At 39.2% G+C, this 6,000-nt stretch overlaps 1 protein-coding gene across 8 annotated transcripts in view; it reads right to left on the reverse strand.

Moving 5' to 3' along the window:
- The window catches only part of MAPK10 (mitogen-activated protein kinase 10), a 315,557-nt gene extending 309,934 nt beyond the window's left edge, over positions 1-5,623 (reverse strand). For all 8 annotated transcript variants that reach the window (XR_007507807.1, XR_007507808.1, XR_007507810.1 and 5 more), the window contains exons 1-2: positions 5,275-5,623; positions 478-597 (exon numbers count right to left, since the gene is read on the reverse strand). The gene's annotated coding sequence lies outside the window, so the exon portion shown is untranslated. The remainder of the gene's footprint in view (positions 1-477; positions 598-5,274) is intronic.
- Positions 5,624-6,000: the final 377 nt, after the last annotated feature.

The raw sequence follows: 6,000 nt of genomic DNA on the forward strand, positions 1-6,000 counted from the left end.
AAATTCTGTCAGGATTCCTCACAGTCTTCTTCAGTCATCTCAGAGAAACAAACCCACCTTTCCTCTCCACCACCCCAATCAAAAACATTATTACAGAATATTTACAAAATTATTACAAATTAATTACAAAAGTGGTGTAAAATAGTGATATATCAAGCCCAGAACACTGCACATGTAAGATATTTTTTATTATTTTGCTATCTTCACACTTTCACCAAACCATATTCCTGATGCATTCCATCTGATAACTACATGTACAATACAGAAATGATACACTTGAAAAAGGCATTTATAAAGACGACAGCATGATGCTCATGTGTACTAAAAATTACTAAAAGATGTAATTTTAATGTTCCCACCACCAAAAAAAAAACCCACAACCTCAACCAAAACAAACCAGCAAGCACTTTGGCATTAAGCACTATTTTTTTTTTGCCAAGGAGCATGAGTTAATAAATTAATACATTGTTGACTCACCACAGCGTGTGCTATGTCTCATCTATAGGAAATGGTTCAAAGACATCAACTTCATGCACGGGTTGCCATAGCTGATATTTGAGTCTGGCCTGCTGCTGGTACAGGTTTCTATTACTAGCCCTAAGCACAAGGAAAAAAAAAAAAAAGAGAGAGAAAGAAATATTTGTGTTTATTTTTCAAGTCTGATAGACACAGAAAAAGTTAGAAAACTAGGCTAACTTGGAATGTCAGTATTTGCACATCATATAACAAAGACTTAAGATTTTCCTCTGATAATACCATAATGTATCCAGTTACAGGCAGTATCTGTACCATAAATTTCCCTTCTTCCATGCAAAGAAAGGCTAGAGATAGAAAATAATGCAGAATGAAGTTTTGCTTAAATGGGAGAAAGGTTGTCATAGTTATTTTTCAAAGGAAAAGAAAAAAGATAAAAATCAGGGCAGGCAGATCCCAGTGCTCAAGAGCTCACGTTCAAGACTGTTGAAATTGCAATAGATGCACTAAAAATCATGAAACTGTTCCAAAATAATTATTTCCGTTTCTATCCTATCTTTCTCAGGTCAGATCTTCAATTTTTTTTTTTTTTTTTTTTTTTTTTTGAATAAAGAGCAGAAACTTTCACTATAACAAGCTGAGATTTGTACACAGTCATCTGTCACCAATACCTGGGTACTGAAATTAAATTTGACTTGTGACATTATAAACAGCTTTAAAAACTGTGCAATATGGATACATATAGGCATAAGAAAAGGCCTGTGAATTACTTCTGTTTATCAAATTGGCATCCTCTTAAAAACAACAAAACATGATAAAATAAATTCAACTGACAAAGTGCTTGCAGTTAAGAAACTTACAGACAGCCTCAAGAAATGTGGTAAAAAGCAAATGTTGCAGTATTAAGACAGTGAATGAGAGGAGGAACAATCAAGCATGTACCACACTGGTGTCTAACCACTGAACAAAATTAGGTGACTAATATTAAGTGGAAGGTTTGGGCAACATTTTCTTACCACTGTTTCTCAACATGTTTTGAAATAGCTCAGAAAAGAACTAAAACTTTGTACCAAGAATAGAAGATTAAAAATCCTTATGAGAAAACAACTGCTTAACCAGAGAGGGCCCACTACATTTCACTGAACTGTGACAAGGGTTGCACATATTCAGGCTCCCTGAAACCCCACTTCAAATAGCAGTTCCTAATTTCCTGGGCTATCTGACCTCTTAGTGTACAATCCTGGTGAAGCAGCTATTGACTTGACTGGAAGGCTCTTTTGGACCTCCAGCTGTTACCATTTATTACAACGTAAAAAGCTGACAGCAGTGCTGGGCAACTAAAACACCCCAAATTTCCCATGTCACTACTATGATGTGAGCAAGGGTCTGCACTCACACAGTCACCAACCTCTTCTTTTCCTTGGACAAGAGAAAAAACTGGAAGCCTAAAAATACAACAGCTACTTTTTCTATTGCTTGCTGTGACAAGGGCTCTGCCTCTGTCCTATGCTCCAGGTGTAGTCAGGGATATACTAAGATACACAAAAGCTCATGACTTTACATCCCTTCTGTAGAGATGAAGCTGAGGAGAATGTTCCACTGCCACTAGTGAGTTCACATGCCAAATTCTATTAAAAAATCTCACTATACAACGAACAAGACTGGAACATATCGGGACTTGAATTTCCTGTCCTTCTCTTCTAACAACTAGACAAGACTTATTCTAAAGCTTGCTAACAAAGCTACAGCTATCAGGCTAAAACACAGTATAGCAACTCAAGAAAAGGTGTGTAACTTTTGCAAATGGTAGACAGGGGACTGTTAAATTCTGTCCCATCCCCTGCAGTGCTTTTGAGCTATACTTTAATCTCACTATCACAGCATAAGAGAAAGGAAACATAACCCTAACACCTGATATTTCACACTAGAGTTGTATGTTGCTTTCAGTTTTAGACCATCAGTTTTAGATGGTTACTTGAGTACAAAAGATTTTTTGTTTCTGTGAAAGGCTGTTTTTTTTATGTCTGCATCCACAGATGGTGCTGCAAGAAAGAAAAGAACTCCTCACAGCAAATGCAGCATTTCTTCTTTTAACTGGTACTCTTTTATGAGGGTTAATTTTTCTTGCAAGTGGCCTTCAAAACAGTAAGTGTGCAAGAATCATAGAAAAGGGTAGCAGAATGACTGTTGGAAGCCAGGTCATATTTATATTTATTGTGGTCCAGTGAAGTCTCACTCCTTTTCTCCTGATGACATAACAGGGCAGCAACTGTGGTAATACTGCATTCACTAGCCTTTTACGTCATAATTTCTCATAGTGCTATTATAAGCTCAACATTTAACCAGTGGAATGGGAGGGGCTATGGGTATAGAATGCTTACCATAAAAAAAAATATTGAAAACTTACTTTGTTTTGAAAACTTATCAACAAGCTGGTGATATCTTCTGTTATTCAGGAATCGTCCAAAGAACTAGGTAGCTTCTACTGAACACTAGTTTAAGAGATAACCAATTTTAAAGCTGGGGAGCTTTCTCTAAATGCAGCTTTTCTGCCTTCCAAATCCTAATAGAACTATAATGTCATCTGCAAAAGCAATGCTAAACCCCTCCTCCTTCAGGCCTGCTTTAGCTCTCCCTTAAATTGCATGAGTTTTGCAATGGCCTGCAAACTACAAGCGAGCTTTATGACATTTTCTAATACCATGGTATGGAAATTTTGATAGCTCTCCCTTTGCTTTCACAAGCCAGATTTGGTACTGTAACACTGCTGGAAGATATTTTGTCTTACAATTATTGATCCAGTACTATTAAAATCTCTAAATAACAGCTGCAAACATGCCAACCACTGACAGCGGGGGAAAAAAAAAAAAAAACCTTACAAGAAAACGCTCATCCCCAAGGTCTGCTCATAGAAAGCCCCTTCAGTGCACACATATATTTCTAACAATGAGAGGGACATTTTCTAATGACAGGCAGGCAGACAAACAGCTGAAAGCAACTTATTTTTCATGTTAAGCAATTTTTGCCCTTACCCTATTTAGGAACATCCCTGTAATCCTACTACTCCTCAACAAAATCATAATTACAACAGGACCCTGGCAAATTATGCATACTCTGAAACAGCAGGAGAAAGCAATGCGCCAGAGTGCAATTTACTGAGAGTCAGGGAGAAAGAATATTTAATAGCTGAGGTCAAATCACCTTTGTCATTCATCTGCATCCCTGTAAAACAGAAGTCATTAGTTGAGCCAATCGAAAAGGTATTTCTATGCCACCTTTCCTAGCAGGAAGAGCAAGCACAGCAGAACACCACAGAAGAAAATACTACTCCAGAGAGTTCCTGGCTAGTGACTACAGGGCAATGTTCTGAAAGAGGGTTAAAATACCAGAGGTTTTGCGCACTCCACTCTCCCCAAGGCACAGGAACCAAAGATAACTTACATGTGGGCAAAGGCAAACAGCCCTGTGCAGTACCAACACCATCCTATTCTATCTTAACCTTTCTCTTTTTCTGAAGCTGGCCTTGCATGACAAGCTCCATGTTCTCCAGCAAGCTGACTTCAGGCTTCTCCTGAATCTACAATACAATCATTTGCATTTTCTTCCTAAGAAATTTCTAGTCTATGCCATCATTTTCTTCAAAATCTGTATTTTCATATAGTGTTGGTTTGTCTTTAAACAAGTCTCTGGCAAAACTCATAGTGAACACATCAGAGGAGGGAAAGGCTGCACTGAGGATATCATGAAGCTATGCAGCAAAAAGAACCCACGTAAACAAGCTTACAGTCACTCAGAACACAAATGGTGTGAAACATGACCGTTGTGGTTCACTGGAAGCACCACCTGCTTATTAAACAATGCTGTAGCACTTAATTATCCAAGTCAAATTTGTATTATTTCTCTTAAGGCCTCTCTGCAGTAAAAACCAAACATTTCTTCCTGTAGCAATAGCTTTTCTGCCAGAGGATTTCCCTGCAAAGCAACATTGATTTCACTGCAGTATCTACAGATTGTTAATTCTCTTTTGCAGAATAACTGGCCTGTAGCACACTATAAACCCTTCTCCTAAAAGCTCTTGGTGCTTCTGTAAGATCCAGTGGGCCAAGTTGTTCACTTGCATTTTGTGTAACACAGAATGATGACTACCTTAAAAGACCACCTTCTTAAAAACAACACCCACCCCAACATGCAACACAGTTTGTCAGACACTCGCTTCTCCACACACACACTTTTTTTTTTTTTTTTTTTTTGGGGGGGGGGGGGGGCATTCAAACACTTTGCAAAAGGCCAAGACTTCTGTCCTCTGGATCTTCTAGTTGCTTATCATTATCCTTTCTTCTTTTTTCTTTTTACAAATTCAAATTTTGTATGTCTCTGTATGTACTATATAACCCACATAACGTACTCATTTCTACTGAATTGCAAGCCAAGACACCTCCTTCCCCCAAAAGCCCCCAAGCAGTGTTAGAGGTGATGAGGCTGAGTAAAACACTACTGTTTACATGAGCCAGCTGGTAAAGTGCTATCACACTCCTGTCCGTGATGTGCATCTGCACCGCTCTCACAACCACCGGTCACCTAAAGCACCCAAACAGAAAAGCTGATACACACCCGAACACAGGAAAACAATGGTTCTCTGGCCACAAAACGTACAGCTGCAGCCTTCTTGCTTCAGTTAGCAGATTACTTCATTAACCTGTCTTTCTCTCCCTCTCCCCCATATTTTTAAACAGCAATCAATATTCATCACCCCACCCTGCGAAAGCAGTTAGTCATAGAATATTAGCATCAGCCACCTACCATTCCGTGCTTGCGAGCTATTCTCCTTGTCCAGAAACCTTTCCCCCAAACTGCGACTTTAGGTGGTATTTTTAAATCACATTCCAAACAGTGCCGAGGAAAAGATGGGTTATTTATAATAATTAAAAAAAAAAAAAAAAAAAGATGGGTAGTTGGATTCAAGGTAAACCACCGTTTTCCTTTAAAGAACTAAATAAAAGCCTGTGGGAGAGGGTAGAGCAGAACAGAAAAAGGGCAGGCAAAATGTCTGATAATAATGAAATAAAAGAGAGGAAAAAAAGAGTGGCTTGCTGAATCACGCTCTTTCACTGCCTGGAAACCATTGTGCAGCGTGATGCTGGCTGTACCATTGTGGAACCTACCAGAGGAGACAGGCAGAGAGCTTGGGGAATGGGGCTGCTATGGCAACTGAAAGGAGCACACATGACGTCAAAGCACACAGAGGTCTCGCAGGGGGAGGGAGAGAAGAGAAAAGTCTAATCTACAGCCACAGCTACGGTATCTCCTGGTGAATCAGGGGATAGAGCAGACTGCAATAGGAAGCTGAATAGTCTTCTGTAGCACTGAGCAGCAGCAGCTTGGGTATCTGCAGCATCGGCGAGCTAGTCGGTACAGAGAGGAGGTAGTAACAGCAGTGTAGACCTGCTATTTTATTTGCATTAGCTGCTATACAAAGGCATAAATGCCCATCACCCTAAACCAAAATTCAAATATTTGAAATTAATT

The sequence above is a fragment of the Accipiter gentilis genome, chromosome 12, assembly GCF_929443795.1.
Source record: "Accipiter gentilis chromosome 12, bAccGen1.1, whole genome shotgun sequence".
Taxonomy (NCBI): domain Eukaryota; kingdom Metazoa; phylum Chordata; class Aves; order Accipitriformes; family Accipitridae; genus Astur; species Astur gentilis.